Raw genomic sequence first — 19,979 nt, 5'->3', positions numbered from 1 at the left:
ATCCATGAGGATGCAGGTTCAATCCCTGGCCTCACTCAGTGGCCTAAGAATCCAGAGTTGCCTTGAGCTGCCATGATGAGCTGTTGTGTAGGTCACAGATCCTGTGTTGCGGTGGCTGTGGCGTAGGACGGCAGCTGCAGCTCCAATCTGACCCCTAGCCCGGGAACTTCCATATGCCATGGTGCAGCCCTAAAAAAAGACAAAAAAATAAACAGCTGCCTACAGCTCTGTTTTAGAAATAAGCAATAGGTTGTTGTTTGTTTTTAACCAAACAAATGTTTCTTTTGGGAAAAGTATAACGTTTGATTTGTGAATACATTTAAGTCTTGACTTATCTAGTTGCTTCATGGGCCCTATAGTTTATGAGGTTGAATAAAATTGTGATTAATAGCAGTTGATTCAGGCTTCCAACAAGCTATCTGCTCCTGGTGAGTTCCGTGCGGAGCTTCCAAAGGAGAAAAGTACCCTTTTAGATTACTTTCCACCTAATTGTCTCCTGGAAGAGCAGATTGCTCTGGGTATTCCTTTCTTTTCTTTCTTTTTTAAAATAAAGATGACTTTGTATATTATTAGAACTCATTTGCAAATTTGATCTAAAATATTAAAGGCATGTGTTTTTCTCTGCATTTGGACCATTTAACTTGTCTCAGCACCTTTTTACGTCTAGAGCCTAGTGAATGGAGGCTCTCAGCAGCCTTCAAACTCATCTGCCTTCTCAGTGTGTTCAGACACCAGGGGGGTGGGGACTGAGGCTTTTCTTTCTTGTGTCTTTAAAGAGAGGCAGCCAGAGAAGGCAGGCAGCCTTCTCAAACATGCTGGTGCAAGTGTGTATGTGGGTGGGGGTATGCAAGGGTCACTCTGAGTGCACTTCTGGACTGTCCTGTGCTACGTGCTGCCAGGATCCAATTGAGAGAGACCTCAAAAAATGGTCTGAGAGATGCTGTTCTTTCCTCTGCCCCAGAGGTGGCAAACACCTCTCTGCAAGGATCCCTGCTGGGCCACCGCAGAGACCAGGGAGCTTTAAGCACAGGCTCTAATGGGAGACTGCCTACTCCACCAGCTACCTCCTGGGTGACCGTGGGCAAGTTTTTCCGCCTCCGTGGGGCTGTGCACTCACTTGTAAAATGGAGATAATAGCTGTAGCTCCTTCTGAAGACTGTTTACATAATCCCACTGGCATTGTGACTGTGTTAGAAGATACCCATAACTTTTAGAGAGAGAAACAAAGCAGGTAGAAATGAAACATCATGCAGTCAGGGGTTTAAAATAATTGAGCATAAACATAGTGAGGGGTGATCCCATATACATCAAGTTCAAGAACAAGCAAAACGAATCTACGATGATACAAATAAGAATGAGAATTGAATGAAATGAGTGAAAAGACATGAAAAATGAGATGTAGAAAAGAGCATCAGGCAGCTGCTTTCTGGAGTGCTGGGAATGTTCTCTAACCTGATCTGAGTGATAATTACATGGACATAAATATTCAGCAAAACTCATCAACCTGCAGTGGTTATGAAAGATAACAATAATAATAATAATAATAATGTGTTTGTAAAGTCTGATAAAGCAAATGTAGTAAAATTTTATATAGGAGTATATAGGAATTCTCTGTTATTTTTGTAACTTTCTGTAAGTATGCAAATAATTTCAAAATAATAAAAGTTCAAAATTTAAAAACTCATACCTGTACACTTAATATCCGTGCATTGTATGGTATATAAATTCTATGTCAAAGAAAATTCTTAAAGGGGGCTTAGGAAGTATACATGGCAAGATCTTGATCAATGTTGAATCTGAGTGGTAGGTGTATGGAGGTTCATTATACGGTGTTTCTACTTGTGTGTGTGTTTGGCTATGCTTATGATGCAAAACGAATTTTAAAAAATTAAAAACAACCAAAATATCCATCAGGGTCCAGGGTCCTGGCCCTGTGCCTGGCAGAGGGAGGCTTCCGCCTCTGAGAATGGCCCTGTCAGGGCCAGTCTGCACTTTCTTGTCAAGTGATCAAAGAATTGCATCTATAGCAGCCTGTTGGATGCTGCCCTTGCCTGCGACCACACTGGACACAAAATGCACCCGAAGCTGTTCTTCTCTGCCCTTCGACTAAAATAAGGTGAAACAAATAGCCAGACAAAGTTGAGGATACGTGTCCTTTCCAAACGCCCACTCTGGTGAGTCCCTTTGCCAGGGGTCTTCCTTCTACAGAAGCAGCTACAGCCACAGCAAGGCCACAAGGAAGGAGAAGTCAGGGAGGGCAAAGGCGGAGACGTGTAAATACCTTGTAAAACAAGCAGGAACTACTCGGGATCTAATTTCACTTTTGCAGAGTAAATATTTGCCTTGGCAGAGACGGGGGGAAAAGCGAGGGCTGATGACCTTTGAAGTGAGTCAAGCACGTCTTTTAAGAAAGTCTCAGTTTTTATGAGGACACTGACCCAGGAGGGGGAGACCTGGGTCCTCTCCCATCCGCATCACTCGTGATCCATGTGACCTTGGGTGATCACCTCCTCCTCCCTGGGCCTCTTTCCTCTGCCCACAAATGAGGATTTGAACCAAAGGAACCCTCGGGAACAATCCAGCCTTGGGGTTCTTTAAAACAAACATCGGGACTTAGCTGGAGAATGGCTCCAGGTCAAGGAAGGAGCACAGCTGGCCCATGAAGTCCACCAAGAGTCAAGGCATCGTGTGCTTCGGGAGCCCACACAGGAGACAAATGAGGATGCAGGCAAGACAGAGACTGAAGGAAAGATGCCTGCTGTGGCTAAATCTTCCGAGTTTTCCAGAAGCTGAAAAGTCTAGATTCTTATGTTCAACCTCCTGATTTTCAAATGATAGTCATTATTTCACAATAAAAAAAAAAAATGCAGTGTGAGCCTAACAAAAATATCTGAACGGAATTCAGTTCCCGGGGCTGCTAGATTGTGCCTTTGATGTGATGTCATAGCCTCCTGGCTGGGGGCTGAATCTGAAACTGATAACATCTCTGACTCAAACCCAGCCAAAACCCAGATTGGGACTTGAACCCACGAGTTTTTTGTTTTTGTGGGTTTTTTTTTTAGAATCCCTCACCTGGTGTCTGGACTTACTGAGGCTCAGGTTCTTTGTGTCCCAGCATAGAAGGAATTCAGTGAAAGAAAAAGTGATAGCCAAGAAATAGATTTATTAAGTTAGGACACCTATGAGAGATGCAAGCAGGCAGGTGAGGAGGCTCTGCCATGAGGGTTAGATGGGCTGCAGTTTTAGAATCCAAGGAAAGTGGGGAGGGGGGAAAAGACCACGTTCTTCCTCATTCTTCAAATAGACATCAGGCTTACATCACCAGCTTCCTTTTATCGGGTAAGAGGGTATTTGACCCTATGAGGTCATGGTGTTTATTCAAAGCAGCAGAACGGTGGTAACATATGCTAAAATATGTTGAGTCATTTGAGGTTTCTGTATAAAGAGTGTCTCCTACTTTGGAATGTCATCTTTCCCTAAAACTCCTGTCCTTGATCCCAGGGACCATTATCTTGCTGCACTTGAATGCAGGCCTCATTTTATCTTTCACTTAATGACTTGAGACGTGTCTCATGCTTTTATTTATGGTTTTATAGTTGAGCAAGGCTGCTTCGTTCCATGACATCCTGATGCCCTTCCTGAGTGATTGACTTCCAGGGGTCTCTCAAAGTTCCCTGGGTTTCCCTCTATCTCTGGTCACCTACTGGGACTTCTACAACTACCTGTGAAACCATCCTACTCTATCCCTATCAGATCCAGGGTCTCTGATCTTTTCAACATTAGGGTTTGGTGCCTTCCTAGGTCTCAGAGATTACAGCTGAAGGAAAAATTTAGTTACAAATATTTTGAACATTATTTATCATAACCTGCAGTAAAAAAAAAACAAACCCATTTATGGTCTGTCCGTGGTCACACACATGCACACGAATATATAAAACTAAAGATGCACAAAATAAAATCTTAACTCTACCAAAAGTGATGCCCTCTGAAATTTTTTCTTTCTTTCCTTCCTTCTTTCTTTCTTTTCTTTCTTTTTGTCTTTTTAGGGCTGCACCTGTGACATATGAAATTCCAAGGCTAGGGGTTAAATCAGAGCTGCAGCTGCTGGCCTATAGCACAGCTTGCAGCAATGCTGGATCCTTAGCGCACTAAGCGAGGCAAGGGAATGGAACCCAAATCCTCATGGATACCAGTTGGATTCTTAACCAACTGAGCCACAAAGGAAACGCCCATGAAATTTTCTAATCTGTTTTATGTGACTTTATTTTTTAATTGAAGTATACTTGATTTTCAATGTTGTGTTAGTTTCTGGTGTGCAGCAATATATTCAGCTATCTATATACATATACATACATATATATGTATATGTACTTTTTTGTATTCTTTTCCATTATGGCTTCCATTATGGTTTATTACAATATATTGAATATGTGCTACATATGGGATCTTGTTATTTATCTATTTTACATATAGCAGTTTTTTTCTGCTAATTCCCAGCTCCTAATTTATCTTTCTCCCACCCCTTTCCCGTTTGGTACCATAAGTTTGTTCTCTATGTCTGTGAGCCTGTTACTGTTTCATAAGTAAGTTCATTTGTGTCATATTTTAGACTCTCTATATAAGTGATATCATATGGTATTTGTCTTTCTGATTTACTTCACTTAGTATAATAATCTCTTGTCCCTCTACTGCAAAGTTACTGCCAATGGCATTATTTCATTCTTTATTATAGCTGAGTAGTATTCCATTGTGTATATATACCACATCTTCTTTATCCATTCATTTGTTGGTGGACATTTAGATTGCTTCCATGTCATGGTTATAGTAAACAGTGCTGCTATGAAATAGGAGTGCATGTATCTTTTCAAATTATAGTTTTGTGTGGATATATGCTCAGGAGTGGGATTACTGGATCATTTGGAAACTCTTTTTTTTTTTTTTTAGTTTTTTAGGGGAAGCTCCATACTATTTTCCATAGTGGCTGCACCAGTTTACATTCCCACCAACAGTGTAGAAGGATTCCCTTTTCTCCACACCTTCTTCAGTATGTGTTATTTATAGACTTTTTAATGATAACCATTCTGGCTGTTATGACAGGGTACCTCATTGTGGTTTTGATTTGCTTTTCTCTAATAATTAGCAATGTTGAGCTTCTTTTCATGTGCCTATTGACCATCTGTATGTCTTCTTTGGAGAAATGTTTATTTAGATCTTCTGCCCATTTTTTAAATGGGTTGTTTGTTTTTCTGTTATCAAGCTATATGAGCTGTTTGCATATGTTGGAAATTAAGCTCTTATCAGTTGTATCATTTGCAAATATTTTCTCCCATTCCATAGATCATCTTTTTATTTTGTTTATGGCTTCCTTTGCTGTGCAAAAGCTTACAAATTTCCCATTTGTTTATCTTTGCTTTTATTTCTACTGACTCGAGAAACTGACCTAAGAAGACATCGATACAATTTATGTCAGAGAATGTTTTGTCTATGTTTCTAGGATTTTTACAGTGTCACCTTATTCAGTTTTTTAATGCTGATGGCAACCCATTAAATCAATTTCATAGGTCATGTTAGAACAACATTGTCTTAGCATTCACAGTTACTTAACTCTCCCTCCTACCTTATGAGGTAAGAATCATTATCCCCATTTTACAGAATAGAAAAATGAATCTCAGGCTTCACACACCAGTTCTGATTTTCTTTCTTTTATTCTTCTAATCAAAAGAGGCAAGAACTAGAGGAATTATGAGACTCCAAAGGCCCAGGTCAGAGGGAAAATATTCCAGAGTTTAAGCAATCAAGGAGGACCTTGGGGAGAATAGAGAAATCAAGCAGGGGGATAAGGCTGTATGCTGTGGGATGTGCGATTTAAAGGCACCCCTTTGTCTACCCTGTGAAATCTGCAGTAAAATCTACATGGCTCTTCATGCTGTGGGTGAGTGGCTTCTAGAAGGAGGGACCAGATTTGTCATCCAGGTGGCCCCAGTAGACTCAAAGGGGATGAGAAAGTTGCTCATCCCTCAGGTCACCTTCATGAACTTGAAACTCTCTAGCTCCCAGACTTGTAGGGATGGGCGATTGGTGGGAGAATGGATAGGATTCAAATCCAGATCCATTTGACTATCAAGGCTGGCCTGGGAAACGTCATCATTCAGCTCTCCTACCTCCCAGTACCTCATTCATGAACTAACAAAAGCTCTGTGTCTTCTCCATAAGCAATGATCAGAGAGGATAAGAGACAGAAGCTTAGCCTAGGAAATTAATGGGGGAGATTGGTTGCTTAAGACACTGATGAACTTTGCTCCTAATTGGACCAGTCAGCTGAGCCTAATAATACTGTTTCTAATCAAGCTTTGCAGCCATCTGGTCTGGTGTAGAGTCTGGCAACACCCTAAGTAGCCCAGCACAGCCCAGCATTGCCCAGAGTATCCTGGCCTTCACTTGCAACCTGTCTGGGCTGTATTCTAGGATGGTGGAGTCTCTCCTCATCTCTTTGCCTCTTTTCCTTGTGTTTTCCACCTCCAGACTCCCAAAGAGAGCCAATGGAGTTGAGTGTCTGTTTATAAAGCCCAGAGGCCATGATTTCAAGCATTTGCTCTGGGTAGCTTTCTGCTTTCTCCAAAGTGTGTGGTATGAGTGCAGTTGTTGAGTAATGTTTAAAGCCAAGGAGTCTTAGATTAGCATCGCAAAAGTCAATTAACATGGCAATTTCTTCCCTTGGTTTGTATTTGTATATTATTAATGAACTACAGGGCCTCCTAGTGCGGTAAATTAGCCTAGGTAACTGGGGAGCAGAGTACAAACATTTTTTTTTCCTTAATGGCCCCAAACTTTTATCTCATACAGGGAAAACTATACACAAGCACAAGGAGAGCTCCTTGTTCTGGCAGCCGCAGAAGCACATCAGAACAGCTCTGATAAATATTGATGTCTGTTTATCCAAGTGCCACAGACCAAACTGGCAAGCTGCCACCCCCTCCCACCCTCGAGCAGCCCTAACTGGCAGGACTCATTATGCAAGAAGGAGATCCAGGAACCTCGGCTGCCTTTGCTGAAGGACTTTCAGCCTTTGTTTCCTGAACACACACACACACACACACGTACACACTCACGCACACACATTAGGGGAACCAGTTGTCCTGACCTACAAGGGTCAGGAATATAACCAAAAAAAAAATGTGTCCTATCTTAAATTGAAAGGCAGAAGTATATACTCTTATGTATAGAGAATGGTAATTGGAAGATTCCGCCTCACTGAAAACGAATTTAAGAATGTGTGACTTCTACTTCGGAGTTCTGCTTTGTCACAGAATCAATGCCATTAAGAAACAAATTGTGCTCCATATATGTGCCAGAACATTGACATGGAGACACTGATAACCACGCATTCGATAAGTCACAATTGCACACCTACTATGTGCAAGGCAGCGTGAACAATACCCTTCACTTAGTCCCTACTCATCTACTTCTAAGCAACGTGATGCAGCCTCCAAATGTTTGTGACTAAAAGCTGAGTGAAAATTAAGAAGGTCCATGTATTCATTCCTTTAAAAAGACTTACCGAATGCTTATCATGTCAGTGCCAGGTGCTAGGCGCAGAACAAGAACCGAAGAAGACACAGTCCCTCAAAGAGCCAGGTGGCTGGTCCAGGAGACAGGCAGTCAAAGCACTATAAAGCAGGCCATGTGAGAGGTGTCACCCGGGCTCCTGGGACACACAGCAAGGAGTGGAATATCAGGGATGGCCAGTGAAGGTTAATGTCCTGGGGAGAAGCCAAGTGCCCCCACTAATGTCCTCTTCTTTGCCCTGCATTGATTTCTCCTCCGGGGAAGAAAACCTTTGTCCTCCAGGTGGCGCTCTAGGAGGACGGGCAGACCTCAGATGGGCACCGCTCAGATGGCATAATCTCAGGTGGGTGTCGCCTCAACCCTAAGACTCCCAACGTCTCCCTTTAGAGACAAAAATAAAACAGAACAGCTCTTCCTTTCAGCATGAATTTGCTTTCTGACAAAATCTGTTTTCTGTCTTACTGGGCGCCTTTAGATGAGAGCTCTTGATGCTCTCTAGAGGAAGCTGACCTGAGGGAGCCCCAAGGGCACTCAACCAGTCCCAGGGTGCCCAGACTCTCTTTCAAGGCTCTAGGGAGAGCTACATGGGGTCAGAGACCTGGGGGGAGCGTCCTGTGGCCTCTGGTACCTGCAGGTGTGCAAAAAAGTCAAGTATAACTGCCTGACATCTCATTTCTTCATAAGGCAGTGAGTCTGCCTTTGTGTGTGTGTGTGTGTCTAATTTACATTTTATGGGTTTCTGCCTGGATGGCATAATGAATATCTGCATGCAGTGTTCCCTTTGCCTGCAGCCTCCCCAGTCTCCCGCCTCTATCATCTTCATCTCGTTAAACACCTACTCACCCTTCAGATCGCAGGGAAATGTGCCTTCCACAGAGAAGCAAGCCTTCCTTGACCGCCTCGAGCTAACTGCTAATTATTCACTCTCACTGTGCCAGGCACCTCTTCTCCATACACTTTGTTATAGCTAGCAATTATGCATTCATCTGGGTCATTTTCATTTATCTCTGCCTGCCCTTCCCATGGTCACATGCTCCACGTAGGAAGCACGGTGTCCAGCTTACTCCCCTCTTTAATCCTAGCTCTTGCTCAGTGCTCTGTATGTAGCATGCACTCAGCAAATTCTCCTTGACTGTTGAAGGAATGTTGAGGAAGAGGGTTCTCCCCAGAACCTGTTTCTCCTGTTCTGCCACACCCTTGCCCTGCTTGGATTTCTGTTTGGTTTGAGGCTTTGCTTCCCTGATCAAAGGCATTATAGGTAAAGGCAAAGTCCTTCCACCCCCCAGATGTCTCCTGTGCCACTTGGCCTAAAGGAGCCTTTCAAAGGCAGCATGCAAAAATAATAAACAGGAATTTTAAAAAATTAAGATCAGAGTCCAAACAAGCCAAATACTTTGCCAAGAGTAGTACATGTTGTTGTTTCAGAAGGCTATCATAGATACAAATCAATAATATTTTTGTTCCAGTGGATTAACTTCATGTTTAGAACAGGAAAAGGGTCTAATGGACAGCTCTTTGTCTGCTTTGTCCTCCTCTGCATTATGATGTGGTTATGCCAGAGAGAGGAGAGAGGAGCTTGAGGACACAGAAGGTTAGAAAGCTAAGGACATTGTCTAATGCAGGAAGGAAGATCTGAAAGAAGGTCAGATTCTCCCTGACATGTCGAGTTGGTGAATAGAATTGTTTATGCACTTGTATAGATCAATGGAACAGAATAGAAAGCCCATGTACCTATGGTCAATTAATCTATAACAAAGGAAGCAAGAATATACAATGGATAAAAGACAGCCTCTTCAATAAGTGGTGCTGGGAAAACTGAATAAAATTAGAACATTCTCTAACACTATATACAAAAAGAATGTGTAAAAGAATAAAATTAGAACATTCTCTAACCCTATATACAAAAATAAACTCAAAATGGAGTGCCTTGGTGGCTCAGTGGGTTAAGGATCCAGCATTGTCACTGCTACAGCTCAGGCCACTGCTGTGGTGTGGGTTCGATCCCTGGCCTGGGACTTCCATATGTTGCAGGCCTGGTAAAAGAAACAAACAAACAAAACTCTCAATCGATTAAAGACCTAAATGTAATACTAGATACTATAAAACTCCTAGAGGAAAACATAGGCAAAACACTTGGACATAAATCTTTGTGGATCCATCTCCTAAAGTAAGGAAAATAAAAACACAAATAAACAAAAGGGACCTAGTTATACTTAAAGGCTTTTGCACAGCAAAGAAAACCATAAACAAAATGAAAAGACAACCCGCAAAATAAATAAAAATTTGCAAATTATGCAACCAACAAAGGTTAAACTTTCGAAATTCACAAATATACTCATACAACTCAATTTCAAAAAGACAAACAACCCAGTCAAAAAATGGGCAGAAGATATTTCTCCAAAGAAGACATACAGATGGCCAATAGGCACACAAAAAAATGTTCAACATCACTAATTATTAGAGAATTGCAGCTAAAAATCACAATGAAGTATCACCTCACACTGACCGGAATGACCATCATCAAAAAGTCTACAAATAAGAGTTCCTGTTGTGGCTCAGTGGATTTTGAATGAGACTAGTATCCATAAGGATTCAAGTTCAATCCCTGGCCTCACTCAGTGGCTTAAGGATCTGGCATTGCCACAAGCTGTGATGCAGGTTGTAGATGCATCTTGGATCTGGCGTTGCTATTGCCATGACTGTGGCATAGGCCAGTAGCTACTGCTTTGATTCAGCCCCAAGCCTGAGAACTTCCATATGCCATAGATGCAACCCTCCTACGTTGTTGGTGGGAATGTAAATTGGTATAGTCACGATGGAGAACAATATAGAGATTCCTTAAAAAACAAAAAATAGAGTTACCATATAATCCTGCAATCTCACTCCTGGGAGTGTATCTGGAGAAAACTACAATTCAAAAATATACATGCACTCCAGTGTTCATAGCAGCATTTACAATACCCAATACATGGAAGCAACTTAAATGTCCATCGTCAGATAAATAGAGAAGATATAGTGTGTGCATATAAAATATACACACAATGGAATATTACTCAGCCATAAAAAAGAATAAAATAATGCCATTTGCAAGCTACATTAATGGCCCTAGAAATTATCATACTAAGTGAAGTCAGACAGAGAAAGACAAATTTCACATGATATCACTTATATGTGGAATCTAAAAAAAAAAAAAAAAGATACAGGAGTTCCCATCATGGCGCAGTGGAAATGAATCTGACTAGGAACCATGAGGTTGCGGGTTCGATCCCTGGCCTTGCTCAGTGGGTTAAGGATCCGGCACTGCCATGAGCTATGGTGTGGGTCGCAGACACAGCTCAGATCTGGCATTGCTGTGGCTGTGGTGTAGGCTGGCAGCAACAGCTCTGATTAGACCCCTAGCCTCAGAACCTCCATATGCCATGGGTGTGGCGCTAAAAAGACAAAAAGACCAAAAAAAATGCAAATTAGCTCATTTACCAAACTGAAATAGACTCTCAGACATAGAAAGTAAACTTATGGTTTTCCAAAGAGGAAAGGGAAAGGGAGGGATAAATTAGGAGTTTGGGATTAACATATACACACTACTATATGTAAAGTAGGTAACCAACAAGGACCTACTGTAGAGCACAGGGAACTATACTTATATTTTGTAATAGCCTATAAGGGAAAAGAATCTGAAATCAGTTATATATATGGTATGGTATAACCTGAGACTAACATGACACTGTAAATAACTACACTTCAATTTTTTTAAAAAGATTGTTTACACACTTAAAATGCAATGCAAAGACATGTCACATTGAAGGTGCCTATTTCAGCTTCCTTCGTAAGAACCAGAGAAAGCCAGCCTGCAGATAGAAGATGACAAGAGAGGTCAAGTGTCTATGAACAAGAGAGCCACCCCAACGCCAACTTCTAGTCCTGGTCCTCCTCCCTTATGGGGCCAGTCTGAACTTCCCGTCCTTGGAATCCATGATATACCCATGATATATCCATGAAGTCCTCCTAGAAAATGCCCTCTCTCCACCTTTCTTGTTTCTGTTTCTGTTCCTTATGTATTAGTTTCCTATTGCTGCTATAACAAATGACCACAAACTGGGTGGCTTAAAACAACAAAAATTTATTCTCCCACAGGTCGAGAAGCCAGAAGTCTGAAATCCAAGTGTCAGCAGGGCCATGCTCCTTCAAAAGTCTCTAAGGGAGAATCCTACTTTGTCTCTTCCAGTTTCTGGGGGCTCCTGACATTCCTTGGCTCGTGGCCGGCGTCACTCCAGTCTCTACCTCCATCTCTACATAGCCTTCTCTTCTGCCTGTATCTCTCTCCATTTGTCTCTTCTAAAGACATTAGTCACTGGATTTAGAGCCTGCCTGTTAATTCAAGATCATCTCTTTGCAAAATCTTCAACTTAATTACGTCTGCAAAGACCCTTTTTCCAAATGAAGTCACCGCGAGTTAGGACTGGACATATCTCTTTAGGTGGAGTTGAGGGGTGTGGGGTGCACAGTCAGATCACTATACCTTGCAGCCCACTGAGCCTTCGGATGAATTTACCAAACATTCCTGACTGGCCTTGCATAGTGTCCATGACAAGCTGATGCACAGCCCACGACACAGACTGTTTATAAATTCTGAAGGATGACGAAATGAATAAAAAGCAATTTGCATTTTCTTGTGGGAAAAGTGCTTTGTGGCAGACTGTTTATGAATATTCTGGGATGGAGTCAAGCCTTGGTCTGTCACATCTGAACTGTCTTCCCTAGACTCTTTTATTTGTATTAATGAAAATATAGCAGAGTGTATTGAGCACTAGCTAGGTCCCTTGCTGTACCCAGCTCTTTATGGGGCAGCACAGTGATCTTCGGAGGGTGGTATGATTATCCCAGGAGTCACACTCCAGTTGGTCTTTTCACCACCAGGATGACCTGTTTGGAGATCTGGCACCTTTGAAGGCTGTGGATATTAGAGGGAAGAAAAGGTGCTAGTGTGGGCAGCACCTACTATGTGCCAAGCCCTGCGTTTGGTGCTTCACGTTTATTATCTTCTTTGATTTTTATTTTATTATTATTATTATTATTACTATTACTATTATTATTGGCTGCACCTGAGGCATAGCCTGGGTGAAATTCCCAAATTGAAGCCACAGCTTCAATTTGCCACAGGTGCGGCAACTTTGGATCCTTAACCTACTGTGCCAGGTAGGGATTGAACCCCATCTCCAAAGAGACCTGAGCCACTGCAGTCAGGTCCTTAACCCACTGTGCCACAGCGGGAACCTCTCGTTTGATCTTTATAGCTCCTCCAGGAGAGAGCGAGTGCAGAAATTCGTGGAAGCCTGATCACACTAGCCAGGGTTTCCCATGGACACAACTCCCCTGCTGAAGTCAGTAGGACAAAGTCCCAGATGTTCCTGCTCATCAGCGCCCAGGAGTATCAGCCCCTACAGTCTACTCCTAACAACTTAGGGAAACATGACCCATGTAGACACCAGAATGGCCTTTGTAAGCTGAAGGTGAGACAGTACCTCCTGAATTAGAATACTCTTCTTGTTTGAGAAGCTGCTAATGTCACCTCCCAAGTTGTGGGCCTGGACAGGAACTGAAGTGAAGCAGCCTCCAAGGTCATACTGCAAAGGAAAAGCCTCTCTTGGCATAGGTTTTGTCTTAGTAATTTTCTACCCCAACCCTAGGAAAGGATTTCTTTTCAAAAGTCTCACCCTAATCTCATAGTTTCCCTTTTCCTCCTTATAGCCAATGGTATCTTCCCCCCCAACCTAAAGTTGAGGACACAGTGCAGATCAAGATCACAACTGACTTCCCCCTTTATTCCACTTCATGTATCTCCATCCACACAGTCACCACGTCAGCCACCAGGACATTGTCCTCAGCTCTCCTGTGCCCCAGAGCCGTCAGGCATCGAATCCTGCTGCTCCATGACTTCCTCCCTCCTCTAGCAATCACTGCCCTGGATCAAATCAGTTCTTGCATCTTTTTCCTGGACCCAATCAGTTCTTGCTACCCCCATCAGCTTTCTTTTTTTCTTTTTCTTTCTTTCTTTCTTTCTTTTTTTTTTTTTGCCACACCCTCAGCATGCAGAAGTTCCAGAACCAGGGCTCAAACCTGCACCATAGTAGCCATCCAAGCCTCAGCAGTGACAATGGATGGATCCTTAACCCTCTGAGCCACCAGGGAATTCCTGAGCTCATCTTCTTTAAGAAAGAGACCCACTCTGGACCCCACCCCCATAGGCCTTTGAGGCAACTAAAGAGCATGGAAGAAGAAAGGTCTGCCCAGCTAACCAGTTTTATGGAGAAGATCATACACTCATCAGACAAGAGTCTTAATTACTGTCACTCTGATGGGAATGACTATAAAAAGGCCCATGGTCTAAATTGGGCCAGATCAATGTCATTAGCCAGCTCTTGAATTGTCTTCAGTCCAAAGATATTTTGGTCTAAGCCAGGAAGTGAAACAGTGAGGGTAAAAACATCTGAAACCCATGGGCATTTTCCACCTATTGATCCAGAGGCATCAGAGGATGTAATGAACCCAAGCGTGGTTTGAGGAAAGTAGCTTTAGTTCAAATGAGAAGAGAATTTCCTGGGTTTGAATGAGCGTCTAAGTCAATTTCTACAGAGTTCCGGGAAAAGAGGAGTTTTGACAGCCATCCATTTGTTTGATCAATGCATTTAGGTCCTCAAATGGGTTACTTTCATATATATGTGTATAAAGCCTGACAAGGCTCTTAATAAACCCATATTTGTCAATGAATCCAGTAATTGTCAAAGTTCCTCTTCAGTCTGCGTAAGAAACATGCCCACAAATGTGACTTCTAAGATCAGTGGTTATAAAATTTGAGTTCGCATATACCACATGTATCCTGATCTTTCTTTCAACACACTCTGAATTCCTGGGGCTGGAGTTATAAAGACAGATAGAATGTGGTCCCTGCCCTCAAGAAGCACAGTCTAGCTAGAGTGACTGGCATGTTAGCAAATGAGAGGTCTCTGTGGAGGGACAGAGTTAAGGATAGACATATGTACCAACAGGAGTGAGGTCCAGAGGAAGGGGTGTTAGAATGCCTGCGGAGGAGACAGAGTTTTCAAGCACAAAGGGAGAGTCTGTCAGGAAGGCAAGGGCCCTCCATTATGAGAGAACTGCTTATGCAAAGGCCCTGAGGTATGAAGTCTTAGTATTCAGGGGACTGCTAATGGTTAGGTATCATGAGTATTGGAACAGAGAGGGAAGGCGTGTAGGATAAAGATAAGGAAATATATGGAGTTCCTGTTGTGGCTCAGTGGAAACTAATCTAACTAGCATCCTTGATGCAGGTTCATTCCCTGGCCTTGCTCAGTGGGTTAAGGATCCGGCATTGCCGTGAGCTATGACATAGGTCACAGACGTGGCTCAGATCCCACGTTGCTGTGGCTGTGGTCTAGGCCAGTGGCTACAACTCTGATTCGACTCCTAGCCTGGGAACCTCCATATTCTACAGCTGTGGCCCTAAAAAGACAAAAAAAAAATCTAGCAAGAGGTCACGTCTTTCACTCACTGCTTCAGATAGCATTACTGAGTACCTGTTATAACATGCCAGGCAGGTACTGTTTGATACAGCTCTGAACAAGACAGATGCAGCTCCTGCCCTCATGGAGTTTCTGTTCTAATGGGAAGAGACAGAATAAGTTAATAAACATCATTTTAGATAGTGGATGAGCGTGAGGAAGGAAATAATCAGGGAGATGAGACAGAGTAATGGGTTTGGGGAAAAGTGTAGAAAGCATGGTCCGGGAAGACCATTCGGAGATGACAGCCATTAAAGAGGTAAAGGATGAAAAGGCCAGAAATGAGGACTGAGCACCAAATGTAGAGTTTCCTATCATTTAGGGGACAGAGAGAGGAAGAAGAGGCAGCAAAGGAAACCAAAATAAATAATCAAAGATTAAGACGTAAGTTGGGAAAGGACAGAGTGATGGAATACAAGGGCAAAGGGAGTGTGCAGAGAGAGAGAGACCTCCACTACATCATTCACCTTTCACTTGGTGTTTTTAAAATAGATGGTTATTGGATTCCCAGATGAAGACAGTGAATGAAGCCAAGCATCTGATTTTCTGCCTCTTAAAACCTCACTTAAAACTATATTAACCTCAGAAAACTAAATATAAAACTACCATATGACCCAGCAGTCCCACTCTTGGGCATATATCTGGACAAAACCTTCACTGGGAAAGATACATGCACCCTTATGTTCATTTCAGTACTATTCACAATAGCCAAAACATGGAAACAACCTAAATGTCCATTGACAGATGAATGGATTAAGAAGATGTGATATATACAGAAAAGAAAATCATGGACAGGGAGAAGAGACTTGTGGTTGCCAAGGGGAAGTGGGAGGGAGTGGGATGGACCGGGAATTGGGGTTAATAGATGTAACTATTACCTTTGGAATGGATTAGCACTGAGATCCTGATGTATAGCACTGGGAAATATGTCTAGTCACTTATGATGGAGCATGATAATGTGAGAAAAAAGAGTGCATACCTGTATGTGTCACTGGGTCGCCTTGCTGTATAGTAGAAAATTGACAGAACACTGTAAACCAGCTATAATGGAAAAAATAAAAATCATTATTTAAAAAATGTGGTATATATACATGATGGAATATTACTCAGCCATAAAAGAACAAAATAATGCCATTTGCAGCAACATGGATGAAACTAGAGACTCTCATACTAAGTGAGGTAAGTCAGAAAGAGAAGGACAAATACCATATGATGTCACATATCTAGAATCTAATATATGACACAAATGAACCTTTCACAAATAAATAGAAAAGAAACTCATGGACTTGAAGAATAGACTGTGTGGTTGCCAAAGGGGATGGGGAGGGAGTGGGATGGACTGAGAGTCTGGGGTTGATACATGCAAACTATTGCATTTGGGGTGGATAAGCAATGAGATCCTGCTGTATAGCACTGGGAACTATATCTAATCACTTGTGATGGAACACGATGGAGGATAATATGAGGAAAAGAATGTATGTATATATGTATGACTGGGTCACTTTGCTGTGCAGTAGAAATTGACAGAACACTGTAAATCGACTATAATGGAAAAGTAAAAATCACAAAAAACTTTTAAAAAAGAAAGGAAAGAAGGAAAGAAAGAAAGGAAGAAAGAAAGTAAGGAAAACTGTATTAAAGGAGGAGTTCCCTGATGGCTCAGAGGGTTGGGGATCCATTGTCACTGCTATAGGTCGGCTTCGATCCCTGGCCCGAGAGCTTCTGCATGCCATGGGCATGGCCAAAAAAATTTTTTTAATTAAAAAAAAAAGCCTATATTAAATGAATTTTTTTGGTAAGACCTAAACCCACAAGCACAGGGAGAGTTACCTAGGAGACAGCATCAAAAATCTGGAATGTGGATGGGTGAGTATTAACTAATTTAACAGACACAAGGAAGCCAAGTCCTAAACTGGCAGTAGAGGATGTGAGAGCTAACATGATATAATGGAATATGGAGAAAATTCAAAAGACTCAGGAACTGGTGGCACCAAGTACCTTAGAAATGAAGATGAAGGTAGGTGACTCAAATTAGGAGGACTGGTTGAAAGCTGTTTGAGAAATAGCTAGATTCCCTTCCCCCACTTCACATTATGTGTCTGTCCCTCTCTCACCTGGCAGAAGATGGGAGATGTAATTCTGGGAGAGAGTAAGTCACAGCTGAGGGCAGGAGCACTGTCGCAAAATAATGGAAAATTAGTAAACGGATGCAGACTGAGCTCTGGCTTCCTCCTGATTTCTGCCCTTATTTGGTTGCCAGAACGCTGACATTCTAGTCTTTACCTTCAAATCAAGAGAGTCAAAGAGCATTCCCCAAGAAACCTGATTTGCCCAAGAGGAAATAGCTAAAAATAAAACATGAGCAATACCCTAAGAATGGCTGATTTAGATCAATCTATAACAAAGTGCAAAATCTAGGAGCCCACCAACATACACAAAGTTCCCATTAGCTTTTTTGGCCCACCTCTCTTAAATATGTGCAGATGGCCATGGATTACTTGACTCCTGAGAAATGAACTCTCACATTCACAGTCAATTGATTTTTGAAAAGGATACAAGATAATTCAATGGAGGAAAGAACAGTACTTTCAACAAGTGATCTAGGACAACTGGATATCTATATGAAAAGCATGAAGTTAACCCCCTATCTCACACCGTACACAAAAATTTGGACTATAAACCTAAAAGTAAGAGCTAAAACTGTAAAATTACTAGAACAAAATATAGGAGTAAATCTTCATGATCTTGGGTTAGGAAATGATTTCTTAGGTATGATGCAAAAGGACAAGCAACCAAAGAAAAAAAACAGATAATATGACCTCATCAAAATTGAAAACTTTTATGGTTCAACGGACACAATCAAAAAAGTGAAAAGACAACTCACAGAATGGGAGAAAATATTGTGAATTACATCTCTGAGAAGGGCCTTGTATCCAGAAATACAAAGAACTTTTACAAATTAATAATAAGGATGAATAGCCCAATTTAAAAATGGGTAAAGGATTTGAGTAGACATTTCTCCGAAGAAAATCGTCATTTGACGTGAGGGAAATGAACATCAAAAACACAATGAGATACCACCTCACACCCATTAGGATGACTAAAATCAAGAATACAAGCAATGGCGAACAAGTGGATAAATTGGAACCCATATATACTGCTGCTGGGAATGTGAAACGGTGCAATTGTTTTGAAAAATCGCCTAGCATTTCCTCAGAAGTTTAAATATTGTGCTAACATATAACCTAGCAGTTGTAGTCATAGGTGTATATGCAAGAGAAATGGAAATGTATGTCCACACAAAAACATGTACACATAAGTTCATAGAAGCATTTTTTAAAAAATTTTTGATGTGTAGTTGATTTACAATGTTGTGTTAATTTCTGCTGTACAGCAAAGCAATTCAGTTATACATAGGTATACACTCTTTAAAAATATTCTTTTCCATTATGCTTTTTTATTACTCAATACATTTTGTTACATTTATAGTTGTACAATGATCATCACAACCAAACTTTATGGCATTTCCATCCAAACCCTCAACCTGTTTCATTGGGAATCCAAACTTTATAGCATTTCCATCCAAACCCCCCAAACTGTCTCATTGGGAATCCATAAGTTTTTCAATGTCTGTGAGGCAGCATCTGTTCTGCAAAGAAGTTCATTGTGTCCTTTTTTTAGATTCCACATGTAAGTGAGAATATTTAATGTTGGTGTCTCATCTGACTGACTTCACTCGGCATGATAATTTCTAGGTCCATCCATGTTGCTGCAAATACCCTTATTTTGTTCCTTTCAATGGCGGAGTAATATGCCACTGTGTATAAGTACTACATCTTCTTTATCTACTCCTCTGTCGATGGACATTTATGTTGTTTCCATGTCTTGGCTATTGCAAAGAGTGCTGCAGTGAACATTGGAGTACATGTGCCTTTTCGAGTCATGGTTTTCTCTGGATAGATGCCCAGGAGTGGGATTGCTGGATCCAATGGCAGTTCTATTTTTAGTTTTCTGAGGAATCTCCATAATGTTTTCCATAGTGGTTGCACCAATTTACATTCCCACCAACAGTGTACTAGGGTTCCTTTTTCTCCACACCCTCTCCAGCCCTTATTGTTTGTAGACTTTTTGATGATGGCCATTCTGGCTGGTGTAAGGTGGTACCTCATAGTGGTTTTGATTTGCATTTCTCTAATGATGAGTGATGTTGAACACCTTTTAATGTGGTTTTTGGCCATCTGATGTCTTCTTTGGAGAATTGTCTGTTTAGATCTTCTGCCCATTTTTTGATGGGGTGGTTTGTTTTTTTTGGTATTGAGCTGCAGAAGGTATTTATAAATTTTGGAGATTAATCACTTATCAGTCATTTCATTTGCAAATATTTTCTCCCATTCTGTGGGTTGTCTTTTTGTCTTATTTAAGGTTTCCTTTGCTGTGCAGAAGTTTAAGTCCCATTTGTTTTTTCGTTTTGGGGTTTATTTTTGCCATTACTCTAGGAGGTAGATCTAAGATGTTGCTGTGGTTTATGTTGGAAAGTGTTTGGCCTGTGTTTTCCTCTAAGAGTTTTATTTTTTTTATTTTTTATTTATTTATTTACTTATTTTTTTGTCTTTTTTTTTGTTGTTGTTATTGTAGTTGTTGTTGTTGCTATTTCTTGGGCCACTCCCAAGGCATATGGAGGTTCCCAGGCTAGGGGTTGAATCGGAGCTGTAGCCACCGGCCTACACCAGAGCCACAGCAATGCGGGATCCGAGCCGCGTCTGCAACCTACACCACAGCTCACGGCAACGCCGGATTGTTAACCCACTGAGCAAGGGCAGGGACCGAACCCGCAACTTCATGGTTCCTAGTCGG

At 41.6% G+C, this 19,979-nt stretch overlaps 1 long non-coding RNA gene across 1 annotated transcript in view; it reads right to left on the bottom strand.

Moving 5' to 3' along the window:
* The window catches only part of LOC125116614 (uncharacterized), a 96,068-nt gene extending 87,382 nt beyond the window's left edge, over positions 1-8,686 (bottom strand). Inside the window, exons 1-2 of the long non-coding RNA XR_007132389.1 lie at positions 8,410-8,686; positions 7,559-7,705 (exon numbers count right to left, since the gene is read on the bottom strand). This is a non-coding gene — a long non-coding RNA (uncharacterized LOC125116614). The remainder of the gene's footprint in view (positions 1-7,558; positions 7,706-8,409) is intronic.
* Positions 8,687-19,979: the final 11,293 nt, after the last annotated feature.

Source organism: Phacochoerus africanus, chromosome 15, assembly GCF_016906955.1.
Source record: "Phacochoerus africanus isolate WHEZ1 chromosome 15, ROS_Pafr_v1, whole genome shotgun sequence".
Lineage (NCBI taxonomy): Eukaryota > Metazoa > Chordata > Mammalia > Artiodactyla > Suidae > Phacochoerus > Phacochoerus africanus.
Note: the sequence above shows the minus strand (reverse complement) of the source record. Positions and strands in the feature narration are given on the sequence as shown.